At 40.4% G+C, this 21,450-nt stretch overlaps 1 protein-coding gene across 1 annotated transcript in view; it reads right to left on the bottom strand.

Annotated features, from left to right (window-relative positions):
- LOC139387726 (inversin-like) overlaps positions 1-21,450 on the bottom strand; it is a 255,745-nt gene that overhangs the window by 177,437 nt on the left and 56,858 nt on the right. The window lies entirely within an intron of this gene.

Here is a 21,450-nt window from a genome sequence, read left to right as displayed (position 1 = left end):
ATGTTCTGATGGTTCCACTACTGTTCTAGTGTTTCCTTTAGTGTTCTACAGGTTAACTCAGTGTTCTGATGGTTCCACTGCTGTTCTCGTGTTTCCTTTAGTGTTCTACAGTTTAACTCAATGTTCTGATGGTTCCACTACTGTTCTAATGTCTCCTTTAGTGGTTCCAGGTTAACTCAGTGTTCTGATGTTTCCACTACTGTTCTAGTGTTTCCTTTAGTGGTTCCAGGTTGACTCAGTGTTCTGATGGTTCCACTACTGTTCTAGTGTTTCCTCTAATGTTCTACAGGTTACCTCAGTGTTCTGATGTTTCCAATACTGTTCAAGTGTTTACATTAGTGTTCTAAAGGTTAACTCAATTTTCTGATGGTTCCACTGCTGTTCTAGTGTTTCCTTTAGTGTTCTACAGGTTAACTCAATGTTCTGATGGTTCCACTACTGTTCTAGTGTTTCCTTTAGTGTTCTACAGGTTAACTCAATGTTCTGATGGTTCCACTACTGTTCTAGTGTTTCCTTTAGTGTTCTACAGGTTAACTCAATGTTCTGATGGTTCCACTACAGTTCTAGTGTTTCCTTTAGTGTTCTACAGGTTAACTCAATGTTCTGATGGTTCCACTACTGTTCTAGTGTTTCCTTTAGTGTTTCCCGGTTGACTCAATGTTCTGATGGTTCCACTACTGTTCTAGTGTTTCCTTTAGTGTTATACAGGTCAACTCAATGTTCTGATGGTTCCACTGCTGTTCTAGTGTTTCCTTTAGTGTTCTACAGGTTAACTCAGTGTTCTGATGGTTCCACTACTGATCTAGTTTTTCCTTTAGTTCTACCGGCTAACTCAATGTTCTGATGGTTCCACTACTGTTCTAGTGTTTCCTTTCGTGTTCTACAGGTTGACTCAGTGTTCTGATGGTTCCACTACTGTTCTAGTGTTTCCTTTAGTGTTCTACAGGTTGACTCAGTGTTCTGATGGTTCCACTGCTGTTCTAGTGTTTCCTTTAGCGGTTCCAGGTTGACTCAATGTTCTGATGTTTCCACTACTGTTCTAGTGTTTCCTTTAGTGGTTACAGGTTAACCCAGAGTTCTGATGGTTCCACTACTGTTCTAGTGTTTCCTTTAGTGTTCTACAGGTTAACTCAATGTTCTGATGGTTCCACTACTGTTCTAGTGTTTCCATTAGTGGTTCCAGGTTGACTCAGTGTTCTGATGCTTCCACAACTGTTCTAGTGTTTCCAATAGTGTTCTAAAGGTTAACTCAATTTTCTGATGGTTCCACTACTGTTCTAGTGTTTCCTTTAGTGGTTCCAGGTTAACTCAATGTTCTGATGGTTCCAGTACTGTTCTAGTGTTTCCTTTAGCGGTCCCAGGTTGACTCAGTGTTCTGATGTTTCCACTACTGTTCTAGTGTTTCCATTAGTGTTCTACAGGTTAACTCAATTTTCTGATGGTTCCACTACTGTTCTAGTGTTTCCTTTAGTGGTCTACAGGTTAACTCAATGGTCGGATGGTTCCACTACTGTTCTAGTGTTTCCTTTGGTGTTCTACAGGTTACCTCAGTGTTCTGATGGTTCCACTACTGTTCTAGTGTTTCCTTTAGTGTTCACAGGTTGACTCAGTGTTCTGATGGTTCCACTACTGTTCTAGTGTTTCCTTTAGTGTTCTACAGGTTGACTCAGTGTTCTGATGGTTCCACTACTGTTCAAGTGTTTCCAATAGTGTTATAAAGGTTAACTCAATTTTCTGATGGTTCCACTACTATTCTAGTGTTTCCTTTAGTGGTTCCAGGTTAAATCAATGTTCTGATGGTTCCACTACTGTTCTAGTGTTTCCTTTAGCGGTTCCAGGTTGACTCAGTTTTCTGTTGTTTCCACTACTGTTCTAGTGTTTCCATTAGTGTTCTACAGGTTAACTCAATGTTCTGATGGTTCCACTACTGTTCTAGTGTTTCCTTTAGCGGTTCCAGGTTGACTCAGTGTTCTGATGTTTCCACTACTGTTCTAGTGTTTCCATTAGTGTTCTACAGGTTAACTCAATATTCTGATGGTTCCACTACTGTTCTAGTGTTTCCTTTAGTGGTTCCAGGTTAACTCAGTGTTCTGATGGTTCCACTACTGTTCTAGTATTTCCTTTAGTGTTCTACAGGTTAACTCAGTGTTCTGATGGTTCCACAACTGTTCTAGTGTTTCCTTTAGTGTTTTACCGGTTAACTCAATGTTCTGATGGTTCCACTACTATTCTAGTGTTTCCTTTAGTGTTCTACAGGTCGACTCAGTATTCTGATGGTTCCACTGCTGTGCTAGTGTTTCCTTTAGTGTTCTACAGGTTAACTCAGTGTTCTGATGGTTCCACTGCTGTTCTCGTGTTTCCTTTAGTGTTCTACAGGTTAACTCAATTTTCTGATGGTTCCACTACTGTTCTAGTGTTTCCTTTAGTGGTTCCAGGTTAAATCAATGTTCTGATGGTTCCACTACTGTTCTAGTGTTTCCTTTAGCGGTTCCAGGTTGACTCAGTGTTCTGTTGTTTCCACTACTGTTCTAGTGTTTCCATTAGTGTTCTACAGGTTAACTCAATGTTCTGATGGTTCCACTACTGTTCTAGTGTTTCCTTTAGCGGTTCCAGGTTGACTCAGTGTTCTGATGTTTCCACTACTGTTCTAGTGTTTCATTAGTGTTCTACAGGTTAATTCAATATTCTGATGGTTCCACTACTGTTCTAGTGTTTCCTTTAGTGGTTCCAGGTTAACTCAGTGTTCTGATGGTTCCACTACTGTTCTAGTCTTTCCTTTAGTGTTCTACAGGTTAACTCAGTGTTCTGATGGTTCCACAACTGTTCTAGTGTTTCCTTTAGTGTTTTACCGGTTAACTCAATGTTCTGATGGTTCCACTACTATTCTAGTGTTTCCTTTAGTGTTCTACAGGTCGACTCAGTATTCTGATGGTTCCACTGCTGTGCTAGTGTTTCCTTTAGTGTTCTACAGGTTAACTCAATGTTCTGATGGTTCCACTACTGTTCTAGTGTTTCCTTTAGTGTTTCCCGGTTGACTCAATGTTCTGATGGTTCCACTACTGTTCTAGTGTTTCCTTTAGTGTTCTACAGGTCAACTCAATGTTTTGACGGTTCCACTGCTGTTCTAGTGTTTCCTTTAGTGTTCTAAAGGTTAACTCAGTGTTCTGATGGTTCCACTACTGATCTAGTTTTTCCTTTAGTTCTACCGGTTAACTCAATGTTCTGATGGTTCCACTACTGTTCTAGTGTTTCCTTTAGTGTTCTACAGGTTGACTCAGTGTTCTGATGGTTCCACTACTGTTCTAGTGTTTCCTTTAGTGTTCTACAGGTTGACTCAGTGTTCTGATGGTTCCACTGCGGTTCTAGTGTTTCCTTTAGCGGTTCCAGGTTGACTCAGTGTTCTGATGTTTCCACTACTGTTCTAGTGTTTCCTTTAGTGGTTACAGGTTAACCCAGAGTTCTGATGGTTCCACTGCTGTTCTAGTGTTTCCTTTAGTGTTCTACAGGTTAACTCAATGTTGTGATGGTTCCACTACTGTTCTAGTGTTTCCATTAGTGGTTCCAGGTTGACTCAGTGTTCTGATGCTTCCACAACTGTTCTAGTGTTTCCAATAGTGTTCTAAAGGTTAACTCAATTTTCTGATGGTTCCACTACTGTTCTAGTGTTTCCTTTAGTGGTTCCAGGTTAACTCAATGTTCTGATGGTTCCAGTACTGTTCTAGTGTTTCCTTTAGCGGTCCCAGGTTGACTCAGTGTTTTGATGTTTCCACTACTGTTCTAGTGTTTCCATTAGTGTTCTACAGGTTAGCTCAATTTTCTGATGGTTCCACTACTGTTCTAGTGTTTCCTTTAGTGGTCTACAGGTTAACTCAATGTTCTGATGGTTCCACTACTGTTCTAGTGTTTCCTTTAGCGGTTCCAGGTTGACTCAGTGTTCTGATGTTTCCACTACTGTTCTAGTGTTTCCATTAGTGTTCTACAGGTTAACTCAATATTCTGATGGTTCCACTACTGTTCTAGTGTTTCCTTTAGTGGTTCCAGGTTAACTCAGTGTTCTGATGGTTCCACTACTGTTCTAGTATTTCCTTTAGTGTTCTACAGGTTAACTCAGTGTTCTGATGGTTCCACAACTGTTCTAGTGTTTCCTTTAGTGTTTTACCGGTTAACTCAATGTTCTGATGGTTCCACTACTATTCTAGTGTTTCCTTTAGTGTTCTACAGGTCGACTCAGTATTCTGATGGTTCCACTGCTGTGCTAGTGTTTCCTTTAGTGTTCTACAGGTTAACTCAATGTTCTGATGGTTCCACTACTGTTCTAGTGTTTCCTTTGGTGTTCTACAGGTTAACTCAATGTTCTGATGGTTCCACTACTGTTCTAGTGTTTCCTTTAGTGTTCTACAGGTTAACTCAGTGTTCTGATGGTTCCACTGCTGTTCTCGTGTTTCCTTTAGTGTTCTACAGTTTAACTCAATGTTCTGATGGTTCCACTACTGTTCTAATGTCTCCTTTAGTGGTTCCAGGTTAACTCAGTGTTCTGATGTTTCCACTACTGTTCTAGTGTTTCCTTTAGTGGTTCCAGGTTGACTCAGTGTTCTGATGGTTCCACTACTGTTCTAGTGTTTCCTCTAATGTTCTACAGGTTACCTCAGTGTTCTGATGTTTCCAATACTGTTCAAGTGTTTACATTAGTGTTCTAAAGGTTAACTCAATTTTCTGATGGTTCCACTGCTGTTCTAGTGTTTCCTTTAGTGTTCTACAGGTTAACTCAATGTTCTGATGGTTCCACTACTGTTCTAGTGTTTCCTTTAGTGTTCTACAGGTTAACTCAATGTTCTGATGGTTCCACTACTGTTCTAGTGTTTCCTTTAGTGTTCTACAGGTTAACTCAATGTTCTGATGGTTCCACTACAGTTCTAGTGTTTCCTTTAGTGTTCTACAGGTTAACTCAATGTTCTGATGGTTCCACTACTGTTCTAGTGTTTCCTTTAGTGTTTCCCGGTTGACTCAATGTTCTGATGGTTCCACTACTGTTCTAGTGTTTCCTTTAGTGTTATACAGGTCAACTCAATGTTCTGATGGTTCCACTGCTGTTCTAGTGTTTCCTTTAGTGTTCTACAGGTTAACTCAGTGTTCTGATGGTTCCACTACTGATCTAGTTTTTCCTTTAGTTCTACCGGCTAACTCAATGTTCTGATGGTTCCACTACTGTTCTAGTGTTTCCTTTAGTGTTCTACAGGTTGACTCAGTGTTCTGATGGTTCCACTACTGTTCTAGTGTTTCCTTTAGTGTTCTACAGGTTGACTCAGTGTTCTGATGGTTCCACTGCTGTTCTAGTGTTTCCTTTAGCGGTTCCAGGTTGACTCAATGTTCTGATGTTTCCACTACTGTTCTAGTGTTTCCTTTAGTGGTTACAGGTTAACCCAGAGTTCTGATGGTTCCACTACTGTTCTAGTGTTTCCTTTAGTGTTCTACAGGTTAACTCAATGTTCTGATGGTTCCACTACTGTTCTAGTGTTTCCATTAGTGGTTCCAGGTTGACTCAGTGTTCTGATGCTTCCACAACTGTTCTAGTGTTTCCAATAGTGTTCTAAAGGTTAACTCAATTTTCTGATGGTTCCACTACTGTTCTAGTGTTTCCTTTAGTGGTTCCAGGTTAACTCAATGTTCTGATGGTTCCAGTACTGTTCTAGTGTTTCCTTTAGCGGTCCCAGGTTGACTCAGTGTTCTGATGTTTCCACTACTGTTCTAGTGTTTCCATTAGTGTTCTACAGGTTAACTCAATTTTCTGATGGTTCCACTACTGTTCTAGTGTTTCCTTTAGTGGTCTACAGGTTAACTCAATGGTCGGATGGTTCCACTACTGTTCTAGTGTTTCCTTTGGTGTTCTACAGGTTACCTCAGTGTTCTGATGGTTCCACTACTGTTCTAGTGTTTCCTTTAGTGTTCACAGGTTGACTCAGTGTTCTGATGGTTCCACTACTGTTCTAGTGTTTCCTTTAGTGTTCTACAGGTTGACTCAGTGTTCTGATGGTTCCACTACTGTTCAAGTGTTTCCAATAGTGTTATAAAGGTTAACTCAATTTTCTGATGGTTCCACTACTATTCTAGTGTTTCCTTTAGTGGTTCCAGGTTAAATCAATGTTCTGATGGTTCCACTACTGTTCTAGTGTTTCCTTTAGCGGTTCCAGGTTGACTCAGTTTTCTGTTGTTTCCACTACTGTTCTAGTGTTTCCATTAGTGTTCTACAGGTTAACTCAATGTTCTGATGGTTCCACTACTGTTCTAGTGTTTCCTTTAGCGGTTCCAGGTTGACTCAGTGTTCTGATGTTTCCACTACTGTTCTAGTGTTTCCATTAGTGTTCTACAGGTTAACTCAATATTCTGATGGTTCCACTACTGTTCTAGTGTTTCCTTTAGTGGTTCCAGGTTAACTCAGTGTTCTGATGGTTCCACTACTGTTCTAGTATTTCCTTTAGTGTTCTACAGGTTAACTCAGTGTTCTGATGGTTCCACAACTGTTCTAGTGTTTCCTTTAGTGTTTTACCGGTTAACTCAATGTTCTGATGGTTCCACTACTATTCTAGTGTTTCCTTTAGTGTTCTACAGGTCGACTCAGTATTCTGATGGTTCCACTGCTGTGCTAGTGTTTCCTTTAGTGTTCTACAGGTTAACTCAGTGTTCTGATGGTTCCACTGCTGTTCTCGTGTTTCCTTTAGTGTTCTACAGGTTAACTCAATTTTCTGATGGTTCCACTACTGTTCTAGTGTTTCCTTTAGTGGTTCCAGGTTAAATCAATGTTCTGATGGTTCCACTACTGTTCTAGTGTTTCCTTTAGCGGTTCCAGGTTGACTCAGTGTTCTGTTGTTTCCACTACTGTTCTAGTGTTTCCATTAGTGTTCTACAGGTTAACTCAATGTTCTGATGGTTCCACTACTGTTCTAGTGTTTCCTTTAGCGGTTCCAGGTTGACTCAGTGTTCTGATGTTTCCACTACTGTTCTAGTGTTTCATTAGTGTTCTACAGGTTAATTCAATATTCTGATGGTTCCACTACTGTTCTAGTGTTTCCTTTAGTGGTTCCAGGTTAACTCAGTGTTCTGATGGTTCCACTACTGTTCTAGTCTTTCCTTTAGTGTTCTACAGGTTAACTCAGTGTTCTGATGGTTCCACAACTGTTCTAGTGTTTCCTTTAGTGTTTTACCGGTTAACTCAATGTTCTGATGGTTCCACTACTATTCTAGTGTTTCCTTTAGTGTTCTACAGGTCGACTCAGTATTCTGATGGTTCCACTGCTGTGCTAGTGTTTCCTTTAGTGTTCTACAGGTTAACTCAATGTTCTGATGGTTCCACTACTGTTCTAGTGTTTCCTTTGGTGTTCTACAGGTTAACTCAATGTTCTGATGGTTCCACTACTGTTCTAGTGTTTCCTTTAGTGGTTCCAGGTTGACTCAGTGTTCTGATGGTTCCACTACTGTTCTAGTGTTTCCTTTAGTGTTCTACAGGTCGACTCAGTATTCTGATGGTTCCACTGCTGTGCTAGTGTTTCCTTTAGTGTTCTACAGGTTAACTCAATGTTCTGATGGTTCCACTACTGTTCTAGTGTTTCCTTTGGTGTTCTACAGGTTAACTCAATGTTCTGATGGTTCCACTACTGTTCTAGTGTTTCCTTTAGTGTTCTACAGGTTAACTCAGTGTTCTGATGGTTCCACTGCTGTTCTCGTGTTTCCTTTAGTGTTCTACAGTTTAACTCAATGTTCTGATGGTTCCACTACTGTTCTAATGTCTCCTTTAGTGGTTCCAGGTTAACTCAGTGTTCTGATGTTTCCACTACTGTTCTAGTGTTTCCCTTAGTGTTCTACAGGTTAACTCAATGTTCTGATGCTTCCACTACTGTTCTAGTGTTTCCTTTAGTGTTCTACAGGTTAACTCAATGTTCTGGTGGTTCCACTACTGTTCTAGTGTTTCCTTTAGTGTTCTACAGGTTAACTCAATGTTCTGATGGTTCCACTACTGTTCTAGTGTTTCCTTTAGTGTTCTACAGGTTAACTCAATGTTCTGATGGTTCCACTACAGTTCTAGTGTTTCCTTTAGTGTTCTACAGGTTAACTCAATGTTCTGATGGTTCCACTACTGTTCTAGTGTTTCCTTTAGTGTTTCCCGGTTGACTCAATGTTCTGATGGTTCCACTACTGTTCTAGTGTTTCCTTTAGTGTTATACAGGTCAACTCAATGTTCTGATGGTTCCACTGCTGTTCTAGTGTTTCCTTTAGTGTTCTACAGGTTAACTCAGTGTTCTGATGGTTCCACTATTGATCTAGTTTTTCCTTTAGTTCTACCGGTTAACTCAATGTTCTGATGGTTCCACTACTGTTCTAGTGTTTCCTTTAGTGTTCTACAGGTTGACTCAGTGTTCTGATGGTTCCACTACTGTTCTAGTGTTTCCTTTAGTGTTCTACAGGTTGACTCAGTGTTCTGATGGTTCCACTGCTGTTCTAGTGTTTCCTTTAGCGGTTCCAGGTTGACTCAGTGTTCTGATGTTTCCACTACTGTTCTAGTGTTTCCTTTAGTGGTTACAGGTTAACCCAGAGTTCTGATGGTTCCACTACTGCTCTAGTGTTTCCTTTAGTGTTCTACAGGTTAACTCAATGTTCTGATGGTTCCACTACTGTTCTAGTGTTTCCATTAGTGGTTCCAGGTTGACTCAGTGTTCTGATGCTTCCACAACTGTTCTAGTGTTTCCAATAGTGTTCTAAAGGTTAACTCAATTTTCTGATGGTTCCACTACTGTTCTAGTGTTTCCTTTAGTGGTTCCAGGTTAACTCAATGTTCTGATGGTTCCAGTACTGTTCTAGTGTTTCCTTTAGCGGTCCCAGGTTGACTCAGTGTTCTGATGTTTCCACTACTGTTCTAGTGTTTCCATTAGTGATCTACAGGTTAACTCAATTTTCTGATGGTTCCACTACTGTTCTAGTGTTTCCTTTAGTGGTCTACAGGTTAACTCAATGGTCTGACGGTTCCACTACTGTTCTAGTGTTTCCTTTGGTGTTCTACAGGTTACCTCAGTGTTCTGATGGTTCCACTACTGTTCTAGTGTTTCCTTTAGTGGTTCCAGGTTGACTCAGTGTTCTGATGCTTCCACAACTGTTCTAGTATTTCCTTTAGTGGTTACAGGTTAACTCAGTGTTCTGATGGTTCCACTACTGTTCTAGTGTTTCCTTTAGTGTTCACAGGTTGACTCAGTGTTCTGATGGTTCCACTACTGTTCTAGTGTTTCCTTTAGTGTTCTACAGGTTGACTCAGTGTTCTGATGGTTCCACTACTGTTCTAGTGTTTCCTTTAGTGTTCTACAGGTTGACTCAGTGTTCTGATGGTTCCACTACTGTTCTAGTGTTTCCTTTAGTGTTCTACAGGTTAACTCAATGTTCTGATGGTTCCACTACTGTTCTAGTGTTTCCTTTAGTGTTCTACAGGTTAACTCAATGTTCTGATGGTTCCACTACTGTTCTAGTGCTTCCATTCATGGTTCCAGGTTGACTCAGTCTTCTGATGGTTCCACTACTGTTCTAGTGTTTTCTTAGTGTTCTACAGGTTAACGCAGTGTTTTGATAGTTCCACTACTGTTCTAGTGTTTCCTTTAGTGTTCTACAGGTTAACTCAATGTTCTGATGGTTCCACTACTGTTCTAGTGTTTCCTTTAGTAGCTCCAGGTTGACTCAGTGTTCTGATGGTTGCACTACTGTTCTAGTGTTTCCTTTAGTGGTTCCAGGTTAACTCAGTATTCTTATGGTTCCACTACTGTTCTAGTGTTTCGTTTAGTGTTCTACAGGTTAATTCAATGTTCTGATGGTTCCACTACTGTTCTAGTGTTCCCTTTAGTGGTTCCAGGTTGACTCAGTGTTCTGATGGTTCCACTACTGTTCTAGTGTTTCCTTTAGTGTTCTACAGGTTAACTCAGTGTTCTGATGGTTCCACTACTGTTCTAGTGTTTTCTTTAGTGGTTCCAGGTTGACTCAGTGTTCTGATGGTTCCACTACTGTTCTAGTGTTTCCTTTAGTGGTTCCAGGTTGACTCAGTGTTCTGATGGTTCCACTACTGTTCTAGTGTTTTCTTAGTGTTCTACAGGTTAATGCAGTGTTCTTATGGTTCCACTGCTGTTCTAGTGTTTCCTTTAGTGTTCTACAGGTTAACTCAATGTTCTGATGGTTCCACTACTGTTCTAGTGTTTCCTTTAGTAGCTCCAGGTTGACTCAGTGTTCTGATGGTTGCACTACTGTTCTATTGTTTCCTTTAGTGGTTCCAGGTTAACTCAGTGTTCTTATGGTTCCACTGCTGTTCTAGTGTTTCCTTTAGTGTTCTACAGGTTAACTCAATGTTCTGATGGTTCTACTACTGTTCTAGTGTTTCCTTTAGTATTCTACAGGTTAACTCAATGTTCTGATGGTTCCAGTACTGTTCTAGTGTTTCCTTTAGCGGTCCCAGGTTGACTCAGTGTTCTGATGTTTCCACTACTGTTCTAGTGTTTCCATTAGTGATCTACAGGTTAACTCAATTTTCTGATGGTTCCACTACTGTTCTAGTGTTTCCTTTAGTGGTCTACAGGTTAACTCAATGGTCTGACGGTTCCACTACTGTTCTAGTGTTTCCTTTGGTGTTCTACAGGTTACCTCAGTGTTCTGATGGTTCCACTACTGTTCTAGTGTTTCCTTTAGTGGTTCCAGGTTGACTCAGTGTTCTGATGCTTCCACAACTGTTCTAGTATTTCCTTTAGTGGTTACAGGTTAACTCAGTGTTCTGATGGTTCCACTACTGTTCTAGTGTTTCCTTTAGTGTTCACAGGTTGACTCAGTGTTCTGATGGTTCCACTACTGTTCTAGTGTTTCCTTTAGTGTTCTACAGGTTGACTCAGTGTTCTGATGGTTCCACTACTGTTATAGTGTTTCCTTTAGTGTTCTACAGGTTGACTCAGTGTTCTGATGGTTCCACTACTGTTCTAGTGTTTCCTTTAGTGTTCTACAGGTTAACTCAATGTTCTGATGGTTCCACTACTGTTCTAGTGTTTCCTTTAGTGTTCTACAGGTTAACTCAATGTTCTGATGGTTCCACTACTGTTCTAGTGCTTCCATTCATGGTTCCAGGTTGACTCAGTCTTCTGATGGTTCCACTACTGTTCTAGTGTTTTCTTAGTGTTCTACAGGTTAACGCAGTGCTTTGATAGTTCCACTACTGTTTTAGTGTTTCCTTTAGTGTTCTACAGGTTAACTCAATGTTCTGATGGTTCCACTACTGTTCTAGTGTTTCCTTTAGTAGCTCCAGGTTGACTCAGTGTTCTGATGGTTGCACTACTGTTCTAGTGTTTCCTTTAGTGGTTCCAGGTTAACTCAGTGTTCTTATGGTTCCACTACTGTTCTAGTGTTTCCTTTAGTGTTCTACAGGTTAATTCAATGTTCTGATGGTTCCACTACTGTTCTAGTGTTCCCTTTAGTGGTTCCAGGTTGACTCAGTGTTCTGATGGTTCCACTACTGTTCTAGTGTTTCCTTTAGTGTTCTACAGGTTAACTCAGTGTTCTGATGGTTCCACTACTGTTCTAGTGTTTTCTTTAGTGGTTCCAGGTTGACTCAGTGTTCTGATGGTTCCACTACTGTTCTAGTGTTTCCTTTAGTGGTTCCAGGTTGACTCAGTGTTCTGATGGTTCCACTGCTGTTCTAGTGTTTCCTTTAGTGTTCTACAGGTTAACCCAATGTTCTGATGGTGACACTGCGGTTCTAGTGTTTCCTTTAGTGTTCTACAGGTTAACTCAATGTTCTGATGGTTCTACTACTGTTCTAGTGTTTTCTTTAGTATTCTACAGGTTAACTCAATGTTCTGATGGTTCCACTACTGTTCTAGTGTTTCCTTTAGTGGTTCCAGGTTGACTCAGTGTTCTGATGTTTCCACTACTGTTCTAGTGTTTCCTTTAGTGTTCTACAGGTTAACTCAATGTTCTGATGGTTCTACTACTGTTCTAGTGTTTCCTTTAGTATTCTACAGGTTAACTCAATGTTCTGATGGTTCCACTACTGTTCTAGTGTTTCCTTTAGTGGTTCCAGGTTGACTCAGTGTTCTGATGGTTCCACTACTGTTCTAGTGTTTCCTTTAGTGTTCTACAGGTTAACTCAATGTTCTGATGGTTCCACTACTGTTCTAGTGTTTCCTTTAGTGTTCTACAGGTTAACTCAATGTTCTGATGGTTCCACTACTGTTCTAGTGCTTCCATTCATGGTTCCAGGTTGACTCAGTGTTCTGATGGTTCCACTACTGTTCTAGTGTTTTCTTAGTGTTCTACAGGTTAATGCAGTGTTTTGATAGTTCCACTACTGTTCTAGTGTTTCCTTTAGTGTTCTACAGGTTAACTCAATGTTCTGATGGTTCCACTACTGTTCTAGTGTTTCCTTTAGTAGCTCCAGGTTGACTCAGTGTTCTGATGGTTGCACTACTGTTCTATTGTTTCCTTTAGTGGTTGCAGGTTAACTCAGTGTTCTTATGGTTCCACTGCTGTTCTAGTGTTTCCTTTAGTGTTCTACAGGTTAACTCAATGTTCTGATGGTTCTACTACTGTTCTAGTGTTTCCTTTAGTATTCTACAGGTTAACTCAATGTTCTGATGGTTCCACTACTGTTCTAGTGTTACCTTTAGTGTTCTACAGGTTAACTCAATGTTCTGATGGTTCCACTAATGTTCTAGTGTTTCCTTTAGTGTTCTACAGGTTAACTCAATGTTCTGATGGTTCCACTACTGTTCTAGTGTTTTCTTAGTGTTCTACAGGTTAACGCAGTGTTTTGATAGTTCCACTACTGTTCTAGTGTTTCCTTTAGTGTTCTACAGGTTAACTCAATGTTCTGATGGTTCCACTACTGTTCTAGTGTTTCCTTTAGTAGCTCCAGGTTGACTCAGTGTTCTGATGGTTGCACTACTGTTCTAGTGTTTCCTTTAGTGGTTCCAGGTTAACTCAGTGTTCTTATGGTTCCACTACTGTTCTAGTGTTTCCTTTAGTGTTCTACAGGTTAATTCAATGTTCTGATGGTTCCACTACTGTTCTAGTGTTCCCTTTAGTGGTTCCAGGTTGACTCAGTGTTCTGATGGTTCCACTACTGTTCTAGTGTTTCCTTTAGTGTTCTACAGGTTAACTCAGTGTTCTGATGGTTCCACTACTGTTCTAGTGTTTTCTTTAGTGGTTCCAGGTTGACTCAGTGTTCTGATGGTTCCACTACTGTTCTAGTGTTTCCTTTAGTGGTTCCAGGTTGACTCAGTGTTCTGATTGTTCCACTGCTGTTCTAGTGTTTCCTTTAGTGTTCTACAGGTTAACCCAATGTTCTGATGGTGACACTGCGGTTCTAGTGTTTCCTTTAGTGTTCTACAGGTTAACTCAATGTTCTGATGGTTCTACTACTGTTCTAGTGTTTCCTTTAGTATTCTACAGGTTAACTCAATGTTCTGATGGTTCCACTACTGTTCTAGTGTTTCCTTTAGTGGTTCCAGGTTGACTCAGTGTTCTGATGGTTCCACTACTGTTCTAGTGTTTCCTTTAGTGTTCTACAGGTTAACTCAATGTTCTGATGGTTCTACTACTGTTCTAGTGTTTCCTTTAGTATTCTACAGGTTAACTCAATGTTCTGATGGTTCCACTACTGTTCTAGTGTTTCCTTTAGTGGTTCCAGGTTGACTCAGTGTTCTGATGGTTCCACTACTGTTCTAGTGTTTCCTTTAGTGTTCTACAGGTTAACTCAATGTTCTGATGGTTCCACTACTGTTCTAGTGTTTCCTTTAGTGTTCTACAGGTTAACTCAATGTTCTGATGGTTCCACTACTGTTCTAGTGCTTCCATTCATGGTTCCAGGTTGACTCAGTGTTCTGATGGTTCCACAACTGTTCTAGTGTTTTCTTAGTGTTCTACAGGTTAATGCAGTGTTTTGATAGTTCCACTACTGTTCTAGTGTTTCCTTTAGTGTTCTACAGGTTAACTCAATGTTCTGATGGTTCCACTACTGTTCTAGTGTTTCCTTTAGTAGCTCCAGGTTGACTCAGTGTTCTGATGGTTGCACTACTGTTCTATTGTTTCCTTTAGTGGTTCCAGGTTAACTCAGTGTTCTTATGGTTCCACTGCTGTTCTAGTGTTTCCTTTAGTGTTCTACAGGTTAACTCAATGTTCTGATGGTTCTACTACTGTTCTAGTGTTTCCTTTAGTATTCTACAGGTTAACTCAATGTTCTGATGGTTCCACTACTGTTCTAGTGTTACCTTTAGTGTTCTACAGGTTAACTCAATGTTCTGATGGTTCCACTAATGTTCTAGTGTTTCCTTTAGTGTTCTACAGGTTAACTCGGTGATCTGATGGTTCCAATATTGTTCTAGTGGTTCCTTTAGTGGTTCCAGGTTAACTCAGTGTTCTGATGGTTCCACTACTGTTCTAGTGGTTCCTTTAGTGGATCCAGGTTAACTCAGTGTTCTGATGGTTCCACTACTGTTCTAGTGTTTCCTTCAGGGTTCTACAGATTAACTCAATGTTCTGATGGTTCCAATACTGTTCTAGTGTTCCCTTTAGTGGTTCCAGGTTAACTCAGTGTTCTGATGGTTCCACTACTGTTCTAGTGTTTTCTTTAGTGTTCTACAGGTTAACTCAATGTTCAGATGGTTCCACTACTGTTCTGGTGTTTCCTTTAGTGGTTACAGGTTGACTCAGTGTTCTGATGGTTCCACTACTGTTCTAGTGTTTCCTTTAGCGGTCCCAGGTTGACTCAGTGTTCTGTTCTAGTGTTTCCTTTAGTGTTCTACAGGTTAACTCAGTGTTCTGATGGTTCCACTACTGTTCTAGTGTTTCCTAGAGTGTTTTACCGGTTAACTCAATGTTCTGATGGTTCCACTACTGTTCTAGTGTTCCCTTTAGTGGTTCCAGGTTGACTCAGTGTTCTGATGGTTCCACTACTGTTCTAGTGTTTCCTTTAGTGTTCTACAGGTTAACTCAGTGTTCTGATGGTTCCACTACTGTTCTAGTGTTTCCTTTAGTGGTTCCAGGTTGACTCAGTGTTCTGATGGTTCCACTACTGTTCTAGTGTTTCCTTTAGTGGTTCCAGGTTAACTCGGTGTTCTTATGGTTCCACTACTGTTCTAGTGTTTCCTTTAGTGTTCTACAGGTTAATTCAATGTTCTGATGGTTCCACTACTGTTCTAGTGTTCCCTTTAGTGGTTCCAGGTTGACTCAGTGTTCTGATGGTTCCACTACTGTTCTAGTGTTTCCTTTAGTGTTCTACAGGTTAACTCAGTGTTCTGATGGTTCCACTACTGTTCTAGTGTTTCCTTTAGTGGTTCCAGGTTGACTCAGTGTTCTGATGGTTCCACTACTGTTCTAGTGTTTCCTTTAGTGGTTCCAGGTTGACTCAGTGTTCTGATGGTTCCACTGCTGTTCTAGTGTTTCCTTTAGTGTTCTACAGGTTAACCCAATGTTCTGATGGTGACACTGCTGTTCTAGTGTTTCCTTTAGTGTTCTACAGGTTAACTCAATGTTCTGATGGTTCTACTACTGTTCTAGTGTTTCCTTTAGTATTCTACAGGTTAACTCAATGTTCTGATGGTTCCACTACTGTTCTAGTGTTTCCTTTAGTGGTTCCAGGTTGACTCAGTGTTCTGATGGTTCCACTACTGTTCTAGTGTTTCCTTTAGTGTTCTACAGGTTAACTCAATGTTCTGATGGTTCCACTACTGTTCTAGTGCTTCCTTTAGTGTTCTACAGGTTAACTCAATGTTCTGATGGTTCCACTACTGTTCTAGTGCTTCCATTCATGGTTCCAGGTTGACTCAGTGTTCTGATGGTTCCACTACTGTTCTAGTGTTTTCTTAGTGTTCTACAGGTTAATGCAGTGTTTTGATAGTTCCACTACTGTTCTAGTGTTTCCTTTAGTGTTCTACAGGTTAACTCAATGTTCTGATGGTTCCACTACTGTTCTAGTGTTTCCTTTAGTAGCTCCAGGTTGACTCAGTGTTCTGATGGTTGCACTACTGTTCTAGTGTTTCCTTTAGTGGTTCCAGGTTAACTCAGTGTTCTTATGGTTCCACTGCTGTTCTAGTGTTTCCTTTAGTGTTCTACAGGTTAACTCAATGTTCTGATGGTTCTACTACTGTTCTAGTGTTTCCTTTAGTATTCTACAGGTTAACTCAATGTTCTGATGGTTCCACTACTGTTCTAGTGTTACCTTTAGTGTTCTACAGGTTAACTCAATGTTCTGATGGTTCCACTACTGTTCTAGTGTTTCCTTTAGTGTTCTACAGGTTAACTCGGTGATCTGATGGTTCCAGTACTGTTCTAGTGTTTCCTTTAGTGTTCTACAGGTTGACTCAATGTTCTGATGGTTCCAATATTGTTCTAGTGTTTCCTTTAGTGGTTCCAGGTTAACTCAGTGTTCTGATGGTTCCACTACTGTTCTAGTGTTTCCTTTAGCGGTCCCAGGTTGACTCAGTGTTCTGTTCTAGTGTTTCCTTTAGTGTTCTACAGGTTAACTCAGTGTTCTGATGGTTCCACTACTGTTCTAGTGTTTCCTAGAGTGTTTTACCGGTTAACTCAATGTTCTGATGGTTCCACTACTGTTCTAGTGTTTCCTTTAGTGTTCTACAGGTTAACTCAATGTTATGATGGTTGCACTACTGTTCTAGTGTTTCCTTTAGTGTTCTACAGGTTAACTCAGTGTTCTGATGGTTCCACTACTGTTCTAGTGTTTCTTTTAGTGTTCTAAAGGTTAACTCAATGTTCTGATGGTTCCACTACTGGTCTAGTTTTTCCTTTAGTGTTCTACCGGTTAACTCGATGTTCTGATGGTTCCAATACTGTTCTAGTGTTTCCTTTAGTGTTCTACAGGTTGACTCAGTGTTCTGATGGTTCAACTACTGTTCTAGTGTTTCCTCTAATGTTCTACAGGTTACCTCAGTGTTCTGATGTTTCCACTACTGTTCAAGTGTTTACATTAGTGTTCTAAAGGTTAACTCAATTTTCTGATGGTTCCACTGCTGTTCTAGTGTTTCCTTTAGTGTTCTACAGGTTGACTCAGTGTTCTGATGGTTCCACTACTGTTCTAGTGTTTCCTTTAGTGTTCTACAGGTTAACTCAATGTTCTGATGGTTCCACTACTGTTCTAGTGTTTCCTTTAGTGTTCTACAGGTTAACTCAATGTTCTGATGGTTCCACTACTGTTCTAGTGCTTCCATTCATGGTTCCAGGTTGACTCAGTGTTCTGATGGTTCCACTACTGTTCTAGTGTTTTCTTAGTGTTCTACAGGTTAACGCAGTGTTTTGATAGTTCCACTACTGTTCTAGTGTTTCCTTTAGTGTTCTACAGGTTAACTCAATGTTCTGATGGTTCCACTACTGTTCTAGTGTTTCCTTTAGTAGCTCCAGGTTAACTCAGTGTTCTGATGGTTCCACTACTGTTCTAGTGTTTCCTTTAGCGGTCCCAGGTTGACTCAGTGTTCTGTTCTAGTGTTTCCTTTAGTGTTCTACAGGTTAACTCAGTGTTCTGATGGTTCCACTACTGTTCTAGTGTTTCCTAGAGTGTTTTACCGGTTAACTCAATGTTCTGATGGTTCCACTACTGTTCTAGTGTTTCCTTTAGTGTTCTACAGGTTAACTCAATGTTATGATGGTTGCACTACTGTTCTAGTGTTTCCTTTAGTGTTCTACAGGTTAACTCAGTGTTCTGATGGTTCCACTACTGTTCTAGTGTTTCTTTTAGTGTTCTAAAGGTTAACTCAATGTTCTGATGGTTCCACTACTGGTCTAGTTTTTCCTTTAGTGTTCTACCGGTTAACTCGATGTTCTGATGGTTCCACTACTGTTCTAGTGTTTCCTTTAGTGTTCTACAGGTTGACTCAGTGTTCTGATGGTTCAACTACTGTTCTAGTGTTTCCTCTAATGTTCTACAGGTTACCTCAGTGTTCTGATGTTTCCACTACTGTTCAAGTGTTTACATTAGTGTTCTAAAGGTTAACTCAATTTTCTGATGGTTCCACTGCTGTTCTAGTGTTTCCTTTAGTGTTCTACAGGTTGACTCAGTGTTCTGATGGTTCCACTACTGTTCTAGTGTTTCCTTTAGTGTTCTACAGGTTAACTCAATGTTCTGATGGTTCCACTACTGTTCTAGTGTTTCCTTTAGTGTTCTACAGGTTAACTCAATGTTCTGATGGTTCCACTACTGTTCTAGTGCTTCCATTCATGGTTCCAGGTTGACTCAGTGTTCTGATGGTTCCACTACTGTTCTAGTGTTTCCTTTAGTGGTTCCAGGTTAACTCAGTGTTCTTATGGTTCCACTACTGTTCTAGTGTTTCCTTTAGTGTTCTACAGGTTAATTCAATGTTCTGATGGTTCCACTACTGTTCTAGTGTTCCCTTTAGTGGTTCCAGGTTGACTCAGTGTTCTGATGGTTCCACTACTGTTCTAGTGTTTCCTTTAGTGTTCTACAGGTTAACTCAGTGTTCTGATGGTTCCACTACTGTTCTAGTGTTTTCTTTAGTGGTTCCAGGTTGACTCAGTGTTCTGATGGTTCCACTACTGTTCTAGTGTTTCCTTTAGTGGTTCCAGGTTGACTCAGTGTTCTGATGGTTCCACTGCTGTTCTAGTGTTTCCTTTAGTGTTCTACAGGTTAACCCAATGTTCTGATGGTGACACTGCTGTTCTAGTTTTTCCTTTAGTGTTCTACAGGTTAACGCAATGTTCTGATGGTTCTACTACTGTTCTAGTGTTTCCTTTAGTATTCTACAGGTTAACTCAATGTTCTGATGGTTCCACTACTGTTCTAGTGTTTCCTTTAGTGGTTCCAGGTTGACTCAGTGTTCTGATGGTTCCACTACTGTTCTAGTGTTTCCTTTAGTATTCTACAGGTTAACTCAATGTTCTGATGGTTCCACTACTGTTCTAGTGTTTCCTTTAGTGGTTCCAGGTTGACTCAGTGTTCTGATGGTTCCACTACTGTTCTAGTGTTTCCTTTAGTGTTCTACAGGTTAACTCAATGTTCTGATGGTTCCACTACTGTTCTAGTGTTTCCTTTAGTGTTCTACAGGTTAACTCAATGTTCTGATGGTTCCACTACTGTTCTAGTGCTTCCATTCATGGTTCCAGGTTGACTCAGTGTTCTGATGGTTCCACTACTGTTCTAGTGTTTTCTTAGTGTTCTACAGGTTAATGCAGTGTTTTGATAGTTCCACTACTGTTCTAGTGTTTCCTTTAGTGTTCTACAGGTTAACTCAATGTTCTGATGGTTCCACTACTGTTCTAGTGTTTCCTTTAGTAGCTCCAGGTTGACTCAGTGTTCTGATGGTTGCACTACTGTTCTAGTGTTTCCTTTAGTGGTTCCAGGTTAACTCAGTGTTCTTATGGTTCCACTGCTGTTCTAGTGTTTCCTTTAGTGTTCTACAGGTTAACTCAATGTTCTGATGGTTCTACTACTGTTCTAGTGTTTCCTTTAGTATTCTACAGGTTAACTCAATGTTCTGATGGTTCCACTACTGTTCTAGTGTTACCTTTAGTGTTCTACAGGTTAACTCAATGTTCTGATGGTTCCACTACTGTTCTAGTGTTTCCTTTAGTGTTCTACAGGTTAACTCTGTGATCTGATGGTTCCAATATTGTTCTAGTGGTTCCTTTAGTGGATCCAGGTTAACTCAGTGTTCTGATGGTTCCACTACTGTTCTAGTGTTTCCTTCAGGGTTCTACAGGTTGACTCAGTGTTCTGATGGTTCCACTGCTGTTCTAGTGTTTCCTTTAGCGGTTCCAGGTTGACTCAGTGTTCTGATGTTTCCACTACTGTTCTAGTGTTTCCTTTAGTGGTTACAGGTTAACCCAGAGTTCTGATGGTTCCACTACTGTTCTAGTGTTTCCTTTAGTGTTCTACAGGTTAACTCAATGTTCTGATGGTTCCACTACTGTTCTAGTGTTTCCATTAGTGGTTCCAGGTTGACTCAGTGTTCTGATGCTTCCACAACTGTTCTAGTGTTTCCAATAGTGTTCTAAAGGTTAACTCAATTTTCTGATGGTTCCACTACTGTTCTAGTGTTTCCTTTAGTGGTTCCAGGTTAACTCAATGTTCTGATGGTTCCAGTACTGTTCTAGTGTTTCCTTTAGCGGTCCCAGGTTGACTCAGTGTTCTGATGTTTCCACTACTGTTCTAGTGTTTCCATTAGTGATCTACAGGTTAACTCAATTTTCTGATGGTTCCACTACTGTTCTAGTGTTTCCTTTAGTGGTCTACAGGTTAACTCAATGGTCTGACGGTTCCACTACTGTTCTAGTGTTTCCTTTGGTGTTCTACAGGTTACCTCAGTGTTCTGATGGTTCCACTACTGTTCTAGTGTTTCCTTTAGTGGTTCCAGGTTGACTCAGTGTTCTGATGCTTCCACAACTGTTCTAGTATTTCCTTTAGTGGTTACAGGTTAACTCAGTGTTCTGATGGTTCCACTACTGTTCTAGTGTTTCCTTTAGTGTTCACAGGTTGACTCAGTGTTCTGATGGTTCCACTACTGTTCTAGTGTTTCCTTTAGTGTTCTACAGGTTGACTCAGTGTTCTGATGGTTCCACTACTGTTCTAGTGTTTCCTTTAGTGTTCTACAGGTTGACTCAGTGTTCTGATGGTTCCACTACTGTTCTAGTGTTTCCTTTAGTGTTCACAGGTTGACTCAGTGTTCTGATGGTTCCACTACTGTTCTAGTGTTTCCTTTAGTGTTCTACAGGTTAACTCAGTGTTCTGATGGTTCCACTACTGTTCTAGTGTTTTCTTTAGTGGTTCCAGGTTGACTCAGTGTTCTGATGGTTCCACTACTGTTCTAGTGTTTCCTTTAGTGGTTCCAGGTTGACTCAGTGTTCTGATGGTTCCACTGCTGTTCTAGTGTTTCCTTTAGTGTTCTACAGGTTAACCCAATGTTCTGATGGTGACACTGCTGTTCTAGTGTTTCCTTTAGTGTTCTACAGGTTAACGCAATGTTCTGATGGTTCTACTACTGTTCTAGTGTTTCCTTTAGTATTCTACAGGTTAACTCAATGTTCTGATGGTTCCACTACTGTTCTAGTGTTTCCTTTAGTGGTTCCAGGTTGACTCAGTGTTCTGATGGTTCCACTACTGTTCTAGTGTTTCCTTTAGTGTTCTACAGGTTAACTCAATGTTCTGATGGTTCTACTACTGTTCTAGTGTTTCCTTTAGTATTCTACAGGTTAACTCAATGTTCTGATGGTTCCACTACTGTTCTAGTGTTTCCTTTAGTGGTTCCAGGTTGACTCAGTGTTCTGATGGTTCCACTACTGTTCTAGTGTTTCCTTTAGTGTTCTACAGGTTAACTCAATGTTCTGATGGTTCCACTACTGTTCTAGTGTTTCCTTTAGTGTTCTACAGGTTAACTCAATGTTCTGATGGTTCCACTACTGTTCTAGTGCTTCCATTCATGG

Source organism: Oncorhynchus clarkii, chromosome 3 (assembly GCF_045791955.1).
Source record: "Oncorhynchus clarkii lewisi isolate Uvic-CL-2024 chromosome 3, UVic_Ocla_1.0, whole genome shotgun sequence".
NCBI lineage: Eukaryota > Metazoa > Chordata > Actinopteri > Salmoniformes > Salmonidae > Oncorhynchus > Oncorhynchus clarkii.
Note: the sequence above shows the minus strand (reverse complement) of the source record. Positions and strands in the feature narration are given on the sequence as shown.